This window comes from Zea mays, chromosome 9 (genome assembly GCF_902167145.1).
Source record: "Zea mays cultivar B73 chromosome 9, Zm-B73-REFERENCE-NAM-5.0, whole genome shotgun sequence".
NCBI classification, from domain to species: Eukaryota; Viridiplantae; Streptophyta; class Magnoliopsida; order Poales; family Poaceae; genus Zea; species Zea mays.
In genome coordinates, this window is record NC_050104.1 from 43,204,095 (window position 1) to 43,220,745 (window position 16,651).

The following is a 16,651-nucleotide window of genomic DNA, read 5'->3' on the forward strand; positions in this document are numbered from 1 at the left end:
CAGATTCTATCTTGTGTTGTGTCGTGCGCTTCGTCGCGCGACGATCCATTTTTGTTTCAGGTTGTTTAAGGTGTAACGCCGCGTGTGTATTCACGCGACGTTCCACTTTGGACTCAGTTTAGTCGACGTATGCCGTCGTGCGCTTCGTCGCGCTACGTTTAACGTCTCCTCTTAACTAAGGCAAAGTGTCTCGTTGCGTGCTCGGTCGCGCGACGAGTTGTTAACTTCTTAATTTGTTTTAGAGAGCTTTGTCGCGCGTTTCGCCGCGCGACCATCCTTTTATTTATCTCCACCTGCTTATAATAATTAGACATGAAACATGACTTTACTTTACGCTAAACATAGTGTCTACATTAAATTTCCTTCTATTAAACGAGTGGTTAATTTATAATCATGTAACGTGATCGTTTCTCGACTGTCTTTTTCTCTTTCTCTCTTAACCGTACTCGCGAGCCTGCGTAGAACGTCTGTTTACTTATTGCATTCTATTGTATGGTGTACTGTTCTTTGGTATTAAATATGTGGATGTATGTATGTTTGCGCTCGCATAGAGAACGATCCGGTTGAAGAGCCCGAGGAACCCGCAGGAGAAGCCCCTGAGCAGCAGTCGTTTGGTGGAGGCAAGTGTCCTTTGACCTATCTATGTCCTATTCATTATTTAATTCACCTCCCGCTTACACATTTATGCCTAAGGATTGACTAGCTTTTGTTATCCATGTCCTTGTTTACCTATTTGGGTTGGATTATTACTGTTTAGCTTTATGCTATTGCTTAACTCTAATCAATGAACATGATGAGATTATCTATGATACGCTGTTTTCCCTTCTCTTATTATGATGTTATGCTTGTGGTCATCAAGGGGGCTCGAGCGGTTTCTCGAGTGCCTCTCCGTAAGGACCTGTTCTATGGATGACCGCCCGGGAAAACAGTGCAACCATGAGGGTGGAATGGGGTGCCCTTAGCTGAATAATTAGAGGATCCGGGGTGTAGTTCACTTAGCCGTCGTGCCGTCAATGGGGCTCGGTGTATGCGGCTCGCTCTGCCAAGTTTGGGTTCGCCCCTTGGGGAGGAGTGCGGTGCATTTAGGAAACCTAACGGGTGGCTACAGCCCCGGGGAATCTTTGTAAAGGCTACGTAGTGATGCCCTGCTGGGTCACCTTGGTAGTGATCAATGGAGAGTCATGATCTCCGGGAAGAATGGGAATCACGGCTTGTGGGTAAAGTGCACAACCTCTGCAGAGTGTTTGAAAAACTGATATATCACCCGTGCTCACGGTTATGAGCGGCCAAGGGAGCTCCAGTGATTAGTGGTACTTGATCAGAGATACTTTGGTACAGGTGGTTATGAGATCGATGATTCTGGTTATGACTATGATGCTGGTAAGTGGTACTCTTTCCGTTTGGAAAGGAGTACGTTTGGGTTAATAACTTGGGTTAATGCTAAAACTTGGCTTTCTACTAGTAAGTAATAATCTGACCAACTAAAAGCAACTGCTTGGCTTATCCCCACATACAGCTAGTCCACTACAGCCAAACAGGATACTTGCTGAGTATGTTGATGTGTACTCACCCTTGCTCTACACACCAAACCCCCCCATCCCTAGGTTGTCAGCATTGCAACCACTGCTCAGGCGAAGATGAAGCTGTGGAAGGAGACTTCCAGGAGTTCCAAGATTACGACGAGTTCTAGGTGTGGGTTAGCGGCAACCCCCAGTCGGCTGCCTGTGAAGGCCGCGGTTATCTACGTTTCTTTTCCGCACTTTGATTTATTGTAAGGACTATATGGACGTCTCAGACGTATGATGTAATCGACTATTTCCCTTCTTAATACTATTTTGAGCACTGTGTGATGATGTCCATATTATGTAACTGCTGTGTACGTGAATAACTGATCCTGGCACGTACATGGTTCGCATTCGGTTTGCCTTCTAAAACCGGGTGTGACATAAGTGGTATCAAAGCCGTGCTGACTGTAGGACCGCTAACCTAGAGTAGAATGGTCGTTCTAAGGACTATAGACCTCTGTCTCTGCCTTGACTTTGATATCCCTTCAAAAGTTGGTCATACCGACCAAACCTATGTTCTACTATATATTATACCTTGCTGAAAATCATGTTTTATTCTAATCCTTCATTTACTTATGATTCATTATTTGCTGGTCATATTAATTCTGTTCTTACCCTTTTGCTTGCGATGTCTTTTGTAGATGGCTCGACTTAGACACACTGCACGAAAGTCAGTCATCCCCTTCTTACCCTCCCGCCTTGCTGAGCGTCCACTTCGCCGTCCCGTGGCCGGACAGTCCAGCCACTTGGAGAGACTACACCACCGCCTGCGTGAGGAGCAGGAGCGTCGACGACAAGAGCAGCAGAGCTCTTCCTTCTCGCTCCAACAGGAGATAGAGTCTGTGAGGAGCTGCTCCCCTGTGCTTCCTCTGGAGCCGCCCCCTGCACCACCACTGGGCGCCCCAGCTTCTGGAGTAGCTGCTGGAGGAGACCCAGACGACGGAGATGGCGACGACAGCTCCAGCCACGACACCGACTTCTCTGCTAACCTTGAGCCGGAAGGATGGGTTGCTCGACCCATCACTCGCGACGCTGCTCGCGGGTGTCACTTCCACGATGCGCTCGACACCCTGCTACGTCGGGCATTTAACCAGCATACTTGGTCCGTCGAGTATCGCTGTGTGGTCTACCAGCACAGTCGCGGGGTCTACCCGGACCGCTGGGAGGCAACCTGCTTGGTGCGCTGCCCGGAGAACAGTCTCCAGGGTGCGGAGGCCTGTTCAGAGCACTATTCTATCTCTGAGCGGGACTCAGCTGAGGCAGCCATGCAAGATGCTGCACGGCGTGCGCTTTCGCACTACTGCTCGGTTTTCGGTGGGGCAGCTGACGGTCTTGACCTGAAGTATTACCCCCGCCGTCCATCTGGCAGCACAGGAGGCGTGATTGTCTCACCCGTCGGTGAGGGCAATCCTAGGTTGAGCAGCACAGTCAACCTAGCCGCCGTGCTAAACACGGAGCTGGACCATGCATTAGATGAGCTGAGTAGGGCTCGTGCTGAGATCGCCCTGCTTCGGGCTGAGCGCGCGGAACGTCGTCACTTGGATGGTGGTTCCCCCGCTCCCGTCGGGACTCAGCACCCGTACCGCTCACCTCAGCGTGGACACCAGTCTTATGGCAATCCCGCCTGTAAGACCAAGATAACTCTAGAACCATAGATCGTTAGAGTTGGATCTTGTAATTAATACGAAATATATATACATAGAAGCTTCAGTCTTAGCATTAGTCTCAGTCTTAGTTAGTTTTAGTTAGACAGGGTAGTTTGCTATATCCTGTGCATTTATGTTTGTCATGATGAACTATGTTTGATTTGGATCTTTGTAATGACTGTCACCAGAGTGTGGGTATCCCCTGCATTTTGGTTTATCTATTATGTTAATGGAGTTAGTTATATAGTTGGGAAACCCCTTTTATTCCACTTTCCTCTTTATCTGAGAAGCTGTGTGGTCTGTGTTGGAGATCAGTGAAGATGCTCATCTGTTCAGTGCTGTTGAGGAATTCTATTCTCTTTTCTTATGCTGCAAGATTTGCCAGATCAGTTCTGATGTGTGGTTCATTCTGCAGATGTCAGAGAACAGGCGCAGAGGAGGAAGGCGTGCTCAGCAGGAGCGAGCCGCTCAACAGGAGGAGGTGCCTCAGCAGCAGCACCTGCCGCCCCCGCCCCCGATGTCGATCGAGCAGATGTTTCTGATGCAGACTCAGGCAGTTCAAGCCATCGGTCAGACTTTGGCCGCCATTCAGCAGCAGCAGCAGCAGCAGGCCCCACCTCAGCCTTAGATGCCTCAGATGTCCAGAGACAAGCGTGCTGAATTCATGAGAGGTCATCCACCAACGTTTGCTCATTCTTCTGACCCCATGGATGCTGAAGATTGGCTGCGCACTGTGGAGCGGGAGTTGCATACCGCTCAGTGCGATGACAGGGAGAAAGTCCTGTATGGTCCCCGTCTGTTGAGAGGAGCAGCCCAATCATGGTGGGAGTCTTACCTCGCCACCCATGCCCACCCTGACGCCATCACTTGGGAAGAGTTCAGAAGTAGCTTTCGTCAGTACCATGTTCCTGCAGGTCTGATGACAGTGAAGAAGGAGGAGTTCCTGGCCCTCAAGCAAGGGCCATTGTCTGTCAGTGAGTACCGGGACAAGTTTCTGCAATTGTCTCGCTATGCTCCTGAAGATGTCAACACCGACGCCAAGCGACAGTACCGTTTCCTGAGAGGCTTGGTTGACCCTCTGCAGTATCAACTGATGAATCACACCTTCCCAACATTCCAGCACCTGATTGACAGAGCAATCATGACGGAGAGAAAGCGTAAGGAGATGGAAGATCGTAAGCGCAAGATCAGTGGACCCCAGCCTGGAAGCAGCAATCGTCCTCGTTTCTCAGGCAATCAACCTCAGCAGTTCAGGCAGAACCAGCGTCCACCTCAGCAGCATCAGCAGTTCCAAAGGCAGTATCCTCAGCACCAGTACCAGAACCGTCAGAGCAATCAGTCAGGAGGTCAGTTTCAGAGGCAGAATCAGCAGGCGCCTCGCATTCCTGCCCCAGCAAATCAGCAGAACAGTCAGGCAGCACCAGCTCAGGTTGGAAACAGAGCATGTTTCCACTGTGGAGAGCAAGGCCACTGGGTGATGCAATGTCCGAAGAAGGCAGCCCAGCAGCAGTCAGGCCCCAATGCCCCAGCAAAGCAGAATGTGCCTCAGCCTGGAGCAGGCAATCGCTCTCAGCCGCGCTATAATCATGGAAGACTGAACCACTTGGAGGCTGAAGCAGTTCAGGAGACCCCGGCATGATAGTAGGTATGTTCCCAGTCGACTCCCATATTGCAGAAGTGTTATTTGATACTGGAGCAACGCATTCTTTCATTACTGCATCATGGGTAGAAGCACATAATCTTCCAATTACTACCATGTCAACCCCCATTCAAATTGACTCAGCCGGTGGTAGAATTCGAGCCGATAGCATTTGCTTGAATATAAGTGTGGAAATAAGGGGGATAGTGTTTCCCGCCAACCTTATAGTAATGGGTACTCAGGGAATAGATGTCATCCTAGGGATGAATTGGCTAGATAAGTATCAGGCAATTATCAGTTGTGATAAAAGGACCATCAAGTTGGTGTCCCCACTAGGAGAGGAAGTGGTGACCGAGTTAGTCCCGCCTGAGCCAAGGAAAGGAAGTTGTTATCAGATAGCTGTTGATAGCAGTGAAGCAGACCCAATTGAGAGGATCAAGGTTGTGTCCGAGTTCCCGGATGTGTTTCCAAAGGACTTACCGGGTATGCCACCAGAGCGGAAAGTTGAGTTTGCTATAGAGCTTCTTCCTGGAACCGCCCCTATCTTCAAGAGAGCTTACAGAATATCTGGACCAGAGTTGGATGAACTTAAGAAGCAAATTGATGAGCTGTCAGAGAAAGGTTACATTCGGCCAAGCACCTCGCCTTGGGCCGCCCCTGTCCTATTTGTGGAGAAGAAAGATGGCACCAAGAGGCCTTTGAAGCGCTGAAAGAGAAGTTGACTACAGCGCCTGTCCTAGTCTTGCCTGATGTGCACAAGCCCTTCTCGGTGTATTGCGATGCTTGTTACACAGGTTTGGGGTGTGTGTTGATGCAAGAGGGAAGAGTTGTGGCTTACTCGTCCCGACAGCTGAAGGTTCATGAGAAGAATTACCCAATCCATGATCTAGAGTTGGCAGCAGTGGTTCACGCACTGAAGACATGGAGGCACTATCTGTATGGACAGAAATGCGATGTTTACACAGACCATAAGAGTCTGAAGTACATATTCACTCAGTCAGAGTTGAACATGAGGCAACGAAGATGGTTAGAGTTGATCAAAGACTATGAGTTGGAGATCCATTACCATCCAGGCAAAGCAAACGTAGTGGCAGATGCTTTGAGCAGAAAGAGTCAAGTCAATCTGATGGTTGCTCGTCCGATGCCTTATGAGTTGGCCAAGGAGTTTGACAGGTTGAGTCTCGGATTTCTGAACAATTCGCGAGGAGTCACAGTTGAGTTGGAACCTACTTTGGAGCGCGAAATCAAAGAAGCGCAGAAGAATGATGAGAAAATCAGTGAGATCCGGCGACTGATTCTAGAAGGCAAAGGCAAAGATTTTCGAAAAGACGCAGAAGGCGTGATATGGTTCAGAGACCGCTTGTGTGTTCCCAATGTCCAGTCCATTCGGGAGTTGATTCTCAAGGAAGCTCATGAGACAGCTTATTTGATTCACCCTGGCAGTGAGAAGATGTATCAGGATCTGAAGAAGAAATTCTGGTGGTACGGAATGAAGAGGGAAATCGCAGAGCATGTGGCTAGGTGCGATAGTTGCCGAAGAATTAAGGCAGAGCACCAGAGACCTGCTGGATTGTTGCAACCGTTGCAGATCCCTCAGTGGAAATGGGATGAAATTGGTATGGATTTCATAGTCGGATTGCCTCGCACTCGAGCCGGCTACGATTCCATTTGGGTAGTAGTGGACCGCTTGACCAAGTCAGCCCACTTCATACCTGTCAAGACCAACTACAGCAGTGCAGTATTGGCAGAATTGTATATGTCTCGGATCGTTTGTCTCCATGGTGTGCCAAAGAAGATAGTGTCAGACAGAGGAACGCAGTTCACCTCTCATTTCTGGCAGCAGTTGCATGAAGCCTTGGGCACGCATCTGAATTTCAGTTCAGCTTATCATCCGCAGACAGATGGCCAGACCGAAAGGACCAACCAAATTCTTGAAGATATGTTGAGAGCCTGTGCGTTGCAAGATCAGTCCGGATGGGATAAGAGATTACCTTATGCAGAGTTTTCCTATAACAACAGTTACCAGGCCAGTTTGAAGATGTCACCATTTCAGGCGCTCTATGGAAGGAGTTGTAGAACTCCGTTGCAATGGGATCAGCCTGGAGAAAAGCAAGTGTTTGGGCCAGACATTTTGCTTGAAGCCGAAGAGAACATCAAGATGGTCCGAGAGAATCTGAAGATAGCGCAATCAAGACAGCGAAGCTATGCAGACACAAGAAGAAGAGAGCTGGGTTTCGAAGTCGGAGACTTTGTCTATCTGAAAGTGTCACCGATCAGAGGAGTCAGAAGATTCGGAGTGAAAGGCAAGCTAGCACCCCGCTACATTGGTCCGTATCAGATTCTTGCAAGACGTGGAGAAGTGGCTTATCAGCTCAGTTTGCCCGAGAATTTGTCTGCTGTGCATGATGTCTTTCATGTGTCTCAGTTGAAGAAGTGCTTGCGTGTGCCAGAAGAGCAGTTGCTAGTGGAAGGTCTTGAAGTCCAGGAGGACTTGACCTACGTTGAGAAGCCAGTGCAAATCCTTGAGGTTGCAGACCGAGTCACCCGAAGGAAGACCATCAGAATGTGCAAAGTCAGATGGGATCATCACTCTGAGGAAGAAGCAACCTGGGAGCGTGAAGACGATCTGATGGCTAAATACCCTGAGCTCTTTGCTAGCCAACCCTGAATCTCGAGGGCGAGATTCTTTTAAGGGGGATAGGTTTGTAACGCCCTGAATTTGGGGGTAGAATTTTTTTCTTCTTTTCTCTCACCAAATTCGGGCGTTACTCTCTTTTCTCTTTCCCCGTTTGCTCTTTCTTCCCAATTTCAAACCAGTATAGCGGCAGGTGTCCGTGTCATGTATAAACCAAAACCTAAGTCTCATGGGTGTTGCATCATGCCGAAGCACATTTCTTTGTCTGATGTTGAATGATCGTCTCGTTCCGTTCCGGATTTCGGTTCGCGATTTAAGTCCGTTAGTGGTCCGCGCTCGTCGTGGGTTTTCGATCCGCGAAGTGGCCCGGCCCAACCTAGCCCAGCCCAGCCGGCCCGGCCCGCCTCGGCCTGCGCGCCCCTGGCGCCTAACCCCCCCCCCCCCCCCCCGTGCGCCCCCCCTCCTCTCTCTCTCTCATTTGGATCTCCCGCGCAACAACCTCTCCTCTCCCTCTTCCACCTCTCTCTCTCCCCGTGGTGCCCTAGGATTTGGAGACGGCGATCACCGGATTTTGGACCCCGAGGTGAGCTCCCCTCCCCTCCCCTTCTCCCCTCTCTCTCTCTCCCTCTCCCTCCTCTTCTTCCCCACGCGCGCCCCCTCTCTCCCCCTGCCCGCGCGCGACCCCGACCCCGGCCCCGGCGGCGCTCGGCCCCGCCCGTCCCTGCCCTCCCCCGGCGGCACGGCTCCCCTCGCCCCTTGCCCCTCCCCGGCCCCGGCGCGGCGATCCCGCTCGGCCCCTCCCCGCGGCGGCGCCCCGGCTCGCCCGCTCGGCCCCCGCTCGGCCCCTCGGCGCGGCGGCTCGGCCCCCTGCCCGCTCGCCCGCGGCGGCGCTCGGCGCCCGCCCTCGGCCCACCCGCTCGGCCCCGGCCGGTTCAACCGCCCCCCTGGCCGGTTCAACCGCCCTGGCCCCAGCTCGCCCGCCCGTTCCCCCGTCCCGGCCTCGCCCGACCGTATCTTCGCTCGCCCGCGCTCGCGACGATTATTCGTTAATTAGCGTGTTGCGTCGCGCGCTTCGCCGCGCGACGGATTTGTCTAAATTCAGATTCTATCTTGTGTTGCGTCGTGCGCTTCGTCGCGCGACGATCCATTTTTGTTTCAGGTTGTTTAAGGTGTAACGCCGCGTGTGTATTCACGCGACGTTCCACTTTGGACTCAGTTTAGTCGACGTATGCCGTCGTGCGCTTCGTCGCGCTACGTTTAACGTCTCCTCTTAACTAAGGCAAAGTGTCTCGTTGCGTGCTCGGTCGCGCGACGAGTTGTTAACTTCTTAATTTGTTTTAGAGAGCTTTGTCGCGCGTTTCGCCGCGCGACCATCCTTTTATTTATCTCCACCTGCTTATAATAATTAGACATGAAACATGACTTTACTTTACGCTAAACATAGTGTCTACATTAAATTTCCTTCTATTAAACGAGTGGTTAATTTATAATCATGTAACGTGATCGTTTCTCGACTGTCTTTTTCTCTTTCTCTCTTAACCGTACTCGCGAGCCTGCGTAGAACGTCTGTTTACTTATTGCATTCTATTGTATGGTGTACTGTTCTTTGGTATTAAATATGTGGATGTATGTATGTTTGCGCTCGCATAGAGAACGATCCGGTTGAAGAGCCCGAGGAACCCGCAGGAGAAGCCCCTGAGCAGCAGTCGTTTGGTGGAGGCAAGTGTCCTTTGACCTATCTATGTCCTATTCATTATTTAATTCACCTTCCGCTTACACATTTATGCCTAAGGATTGACTAGCTTTTGTTATCCATGTCCTTGTTTACCTATTTGGGTTGGATTATTACTGTTTAGCTTTATGCTATTGCTTAACTCTAATCAATGAACATGATGAGATTATCTATGATACGCTGTTTTCCCTTCTCTTATTATGATGTTATGCTTGTGGTCATCAAGGGGGCTCGAGCGGTTTCTCGAGTGCCTCTCCGTAAGGACCTGTTCTATGGATGACCGCCCGGGAAAACAGTGCAACCATGAGGGTGGAATGGGGTGCCCTTAGCTGAATAATTAGAGGATCCGGGGTGTAGTTCACTTAGCCGTCGTGCCGTCAATGGGGCTCGGTGTATGCGGCTCGCTCTGCCAAGTTTGGGTTCGCCCCTTGGGGAGGAGTGCGATGCATTTAGGAAACCTAACGGGTGGCTACAGCCCCGGGGAATCTTTGTAAAGGCTACGTAGTGATGCCCTGCTGGGTCACCTTGGTAGTGATCAATGGAGAGTCATGATCTCCGGGCAGAATGGGAATCACGGCTTGTGGGTAAAGTGCACAACCTCTGCAGAGTGTTTGAAAAACTGATATATCACCCGTGCTCACGGTTATGAGCGGCCAAGGGAGCTCCAGTGATTAGTGGTACTTGATCAGAGATACTTTGGTACAGGTGGTTATGAGATCGATGATTCTGGTTATGACTATGATGCTGGTAAGTGGTACCCTTTCCGTTTGGAAAGGAGTACGTTTGGGTTAATAACTTGGGTTAATGCTAAAACTTGGCTTTCTACTAGTAAGTAATAATCTGACCAACTAAAAGCAACTGCTTGGCTTATCCCCATATACAGCTAGTCCACTACAGCCAAACAGGATACTTGCTGAGTATGTTGATGTGTACTCACCCTTGCTCTACACACCAAACCCCCCCATCCCCAGGTTGTCAGCATTGCAACCACTGCTCAGGCGAAGATGAAGCTGTGGAAGGAGACTTCCAGGAGTTCCAAGATTACGACGAGTTCTAGGTGTGGGTTAGCGGCAACCCCCAGTCGGCTGCCTGTGAAGGCCGCGATTATCTACGTTTCTTTTCCGCACTTTGATTTATTGTAAGGACTATATGGACGTCTCAGACGTATGATGTAATCGACTATTTCCCTTCTTAATACTATTTTGAGCACTGTGTGATGATGTCCATATTATGTAACTGCTGTGTACGTGAATAACTGATCCTGGCACGTACATGGTTCGCATTCGGTTTGCCTTCTAAAACCGGGTGTGACAAGCTTCAGCCGCCAGCTCGTCGTGTGCTCGTCGAGGGAACCAAACCCGCCGCCGCCACGTTTCCGCCTAACCGCGCGGACTGAGGCTCGCACGCCATCACCTCTGGTAAGATTACCCTTGATCGACTCCCCTCGGTATGCGCACTCCGTTGGCGTTGCGGATTAGAAATTTTGGGCGTGAGTGCGGGGCATTGTGGGCTCTGGCGTTGTGCGCCGCCGTGGTGTGTTTTCCGCCGCCGTGGGCGAGGTTCTTCGCTTCACCAATCGCACTGGGACCTAGCGGGATCAACCCCTCTGTGCACACTCGACATAAATCCTCGCGCTTAGGGTCGGATTGGGCATCCTGGGGGCTCCCCTGCTCTGCGCCGGCGATGCGCCGCCGTATGGGGCGGGCTCCGCCGTGGACCTGTCTGGGGAAAGAAGGAGGCCCCCTGGCCGTCAGATAGTCTGTGGGCGACTGGGATTAGAATGGGGTATACCTATTCGCCAATTAAATCGGAACCCTTGGATCGGTGGTGTGCGTCCAAGATCAAGCGTGTGCGTGGACATCCTACTGACCCTCCGATTTTGATCTGGCGGTCAGTTGTGCGTACCCATTCAATTAAAACTTAGATCTAATCCGAGCCAACCGCTCCCGATCGGACGGATCTGGTTCATCCATACCCCTTCGTCGTGCCGTTTTTGCATAAGAGACCCTCTATTTTCACATAATAAACCCGCCGTCCACTACATAGTATTCTGAGTCTTAGGAACTTATGCGCAGAAGTCCCTGCATTTCCTGGTAAATGAGGCCCACTCCACAGCTCTTTAAATTCAGTTATTTAATTATAGAAATTACTTTTTAATACAAAATAATTGCTAGAACTTTGATAATTCATAGAAAATACATATGAACTCCAAATTAATCCATTCCAGTTCCTAAAATTTTGTAATTTTATTCTCTAGCACTTAGTGTCTCTGTTTTATCATGACAACAGTAAGAAAATTAATCCCACACTTAATCCTATTTTAAACATATAAAACCTTTGGAAATTCATAACTTAAATTCTATAACTCCAAAAATTATGATTCCTGTTCCTAGAATTTTATTTTAATGCGTAGATTATTACTGTGTATTTTGTATATATGTTTGGTGTAATGTTAATTTCTCTATATGCACTGTGCTTGTTTGTATTGTGGCGAGTAGAAGAGCCCGTGACTGAGGATCCTGGTGAGCAGCAGATAGAAGTAGCTGAGCAGGAGCTCATTGAAGGCAAGTTGTGCCCTTGATTCACTTTTGTTACCCAATAATGTTCTTTATAATCATCTACCATGCATAGGTTAATTTTGATGGGACCAGATAGGTCACCCTAGATTGTTTATCTCATTACCTTGTTTACCCCTGAATCACTTGGGTAGTTTTGCTATTGCTTTACATGGTTTTGGGATAATCATTTATTATATCTATGTTCCAATTCTTTTGTTATTCTATTTATGTTCATGTCAAGATCATTAATGTTAATTGGAACATAGAGCTTAACTTGAGAAACACGTGCCACCACAAGGGTTTATGGACGCCCTTGGCTGATTAATTAGGAAAGCTAGTGGAAGACTACCTTACCCGAAAGGGGCAAGGGCAGTAGGGGAGTTGCATGCAAGGAGGTTCTCGGGTTGATTTAGCTGCGATGGCGGTCGGACGGGGGATTCTTGCAAGTGCTCTTCCCATAAACTGTAGCGGGTTTTCGGAAGCTAGTGGAACTTTGTAAAGGCCTCGTAGTGGATCCCTAGCCATTCACCTCGGTAGTGTCTAAGGGCCTAGCTAACCCTGGCGACATGGGATACACGACTTGTGGGTAAAGGGTACAACCTCTGCAGAGTGTAAAACTGGTATACTAGCCGAGCTCACGGTCATGAGCGGCTCAGGACTCTCTGATGATTAAATTATGGAACCTAAACTCAATTTGTCATTTGCATATGCATGGGTTTATTATTAATTTTGTTCTATTATTTATTAAGGTTTGGTATTTACTTACACTTAGTAATTGCTAATAAAATTTTGACCAACTACTTAAAAGCAATGCTCAGCTTTAACCATTCTCTTTGATAAGCCTTACACTCCATGAGCTCCCACCTTTGGTGAGTTCATGTCACATTATTCCCCACAACTTGTTGAGCGATGAACGTATGTGAGCTCACTCTTGCTGTCTCACACCCCCCCACAGGAGAAGAGCAGGTGGTTCAGGAGGAGCCACAAGGCGAGGAGTATGATCTGATCTAGTTGGCGTTTCTCAGTTGACATTGGCGCCGACGATCCTTAGTTCGTTTTATCTTTATTATTTTATTTTGTAATAAGTCTTCCGCTATGTAATAAATACTCTGATGTTTTATGACATTTATCTCTATACACTCTGTTATTATATATGTTGTCTTCTTGGCGCATGTATGAGATGCACCTGGCTTTGTTCCTTAAAGCCGGGTGTGACACTCGAGGGAAATAATATTTAGTTCGTTTTATATTTATCATTTATTTTGTAAGACTTCCGCTATGTAATAAGTACATTTATGATATTTATGACATTTATCTCTATGCACTCTGTTATTATATGTGTTGTTCTTCCTTGGCGCACATGTGAGACGCACCCGACTTTGTACCTTAAATTTGGGTGTGACAGAAGTGATATCAGAGGAAATGTTGACTGTAGGACAAAACCTAGATAGACCTAGACAAAACCCTTACCTACTTACCTTACTCCGATTCTTTCTATACTTATCTTGATCCTGTCTCACCTTCTACTGTTCTACTCTGATTACTCTTATCTTTTCTACTCTAAGACAAGATGGATTTCACACCTTGGAATCCTAAATTTATGACCCCCTCAAGAGATAGGAGACCTAAGACAAAATTTAAAAATTATTTTCTCTATTTAAAATGTTGGTTGATTGTTCTGATGATAAATGTGTGGCAGAACCGCCCGAATTATTCCAGCTTAAGTGCCTAAGTCACGCCTCAGGGGCCGTAACACACTTAAATCGGAATAACCCGTCAGTCCCTTAGATCTAGTCTGATAAAGCCACTTAACCAGGATCAAATACCACATACTCACTCGAAGGTGAGTCACAGAAGAAATACAACAAAACAGGAAAACCTCAAATTAAAGTACTGAATTATTACATAAATCAGAGTTTTTCAAGTAGCTGGTAAAAGTTCATAAAATAAAATGCAGCGGATAATCGATGTCGTCGGTAGCGAGGAAATGGGCAAGGCCTAGCCCACTACTCCTCTTGCTCCTCTCCTGCCGAAGCAGCATCCCACTCGACCGTCCAACACGGTGACAGGGTGGTAGGCCAAGTCACACCATCAACCATATCCTGAAGCGTACCTGCAAAAATTATGCCACAAGCAAGGCTGAGTGTACTAATACTCAGCTAGACTTACCCGGTGTGAGGAGTCTACTCCTCTACCTCTAGACCATGCAACTGTTTGGCTGAGGGGTTTGGTTTGCCAAAGGCACTAGCTGAGTCTACAATCAATTTTTAGCTTTTCAATTTCTAGTATCATTATCTTAGCTAAGTTTGCTCCTTCTAAGCATACATGGTAGCAAGCATTTAGTACACACAACAAGTTATCTCATGTAACCTCATTTCACTTCTTACTCCATGTAGTACAAGGGGTCAAGCAGTCTCATTAGCAGCGAGAAGCAGACAATTCGAATCAAGTTTTAACCTTGCAAGGTAAAACTAAACACACGACATGTCAGGGCACTCCGTCCCCACACATGTCAACCGTCCCCATCGATTCTGCGTTCGCGTCAAGGCCTCACCGCCTTGGCATACAATGCTCCACTGACCCTGGCTGCCGCCATGCATTGACCGCACTTGTACCCACCATAGCTAGCATGGGAGACCCAGCCTCAGGTCGCGTGAGGGATAAAGTCCGCGCCTGGCTTCACTCAGGTACTAGGTTTACCGGTTACCATATTTCCCGACATGTGTTTAGTACGTTCAAAAGCTTGACTCAGGTATCCACACATTAATCCTTAATTCCTTTTTCCCGTCTCATGGACAAGGCATCCTCCCTGGATCCAAGTCCATAGACCAACATATATCCCGTTATCAAGATGAATACAATCAATTCCTGACCTCGCACGAGTGCTAGAAAAATCACTCGACTTCTACCGAGATCCTGATTAGCAAAGCAGCTACTCGACCTAGCATACTAGTATCCATCTCAAAAAGGAATCCTAACTTCATGCAACTAGAGGTTTCAAGCAACTCCTACACTTAAGTGCACATTACAATCCTACAAACATTAAGTATAGTAAAGTAGTATATATAGATATGGTTATGCATGAAACCGTGGCTTGCCTTCAATAGCTAGGGCTGCGGGGACATCCTCGATGGCAGTCTCGGGAGCTTGCTCCTGGTCTTTCTCGTGGACAGCTCCTTGCTCGGGGATGAGCACGTACTCTCCGTCAGCGAGATTGCAATCTAATGAATGCAATGAGTAAGATACATGCATGGTATGATATGAAAGCTAGCACTTAAACTTTGATGGTGAATGATTAAATTAACGAGGTAGAGCTTAATCTTGCTACTTGAAGATTCTTGGGGTATACTTAGCAATTTAGGGTCAAGCTTAGTTAAACTAAGTGGTAAGTCTATTTTGGTGTTCTACTGAATTCCTTTAATGTCTTAGTGAGAATTTATCAAGATTTCTAGTTGAACTTATTGGAGCGAGGTTTATCCTTCCTCTCTTTCCTCCTACTTCTCTCATGCTTTTAAGGTGGGTTTGAACTACAAGTTATATTAATAAATTTCCAAAAATTCTGTAAAAATTACAGTGGCTTCTTACTGGTGTATAATTCTCTGTCTTAAAATTTGGGGCTTAAAACGTGAGTGGTTCTCTCTGGATACAATTATCAAATATTAGGGCACAGGGGTGTTTTGAACTACAACTCCTTTTTAACAGTGGGTTATTCTCTAAGACATATTTTTGCTGGCATTTAAATGTTATAACATGACTATGTACAAATGTTTAGCCATTAATACTCATTAGTTATTTTGCTATGATTTTATAAAGTTTCTAGCCAAAGGGGTGCTTTCTACTACCACTATATTTGAAAAATATCAAACAACAGATTTTAAATTTGTCCTATCTTCCTATTTGTGCAAGAGCAATCATTCTGAAGTTTGGTAACCTTTTGCTCAAGGGAAAGGTGGTAGGGATTATTTGGATTAAATGGCCTTTTTCAAGAATTATTGGTAATGGGTATTATTTTGCAGCTTTCAATTGGGTTTTGCATTTTTCTCTATTGGCCTATTTCATCATTGATCTAGTAAAAAATTATTTACCCATTATTGCACTCTTTTGGGCTTACTTATGATTTAATTGAAATATGGCTTAATATCAAGTTCTATTTGTTTATCCTACTTAAAATGATAGAGTGAGGTGTTTATCATTTTTCTAGTGGTGTCTTAGTAGTTACAAGTCCCCTGGATTTTTATTAAGAATTTTGAAATTGTTTTTAAAATTCTAATAAGTGTTTTTCTAGTTTGGTTAGTGCTTAATAAAACATTTCACTTTGAATCTGTTCTCGACTAGAAGTCCCTTTATTTTTCCTAGGTTCTCTGTTATTCAAGTAGACTAGGAAAAATAATTGCATTCTCTGTTCATTATTTTCTAATGCCTTTCTGATTTTCCTAGTTTTGGGCAAAAGTGGCTTTTAATATATAATCTTACTTAAACTTTCAATACTGGGGTGCTCACTATTTTTAAACAGTGTCTAAATGGGGTTTGAACTTCTACAATTTTTCTTAAGTTCAGAAGAGAAGCATAATTATTTTCTTTAATTCAATAAGGTTTGGTCCTTTTCCTTAATTAATTTAAAATCCTAAAATTTAAAACAGGAAGCATGGGGTTTAGTATTTTTACTTGATACTACATAATATTTTGAATCCAGCAAAAGTAGTTTGGTTAAATTTGGTTGAATATAACTCAAGATATAAATTTTCCAAGTTCTCTACTGAATTTAAAAAGGTTAAATAGAAATGGATAAAGGAAATACAGTTTTGCGCTGGGGTCCCTGGCGAAAGTCCTTAAGTGAATTACAGACAGGTCCCCGGTGTACTATTCACGTGAGTCT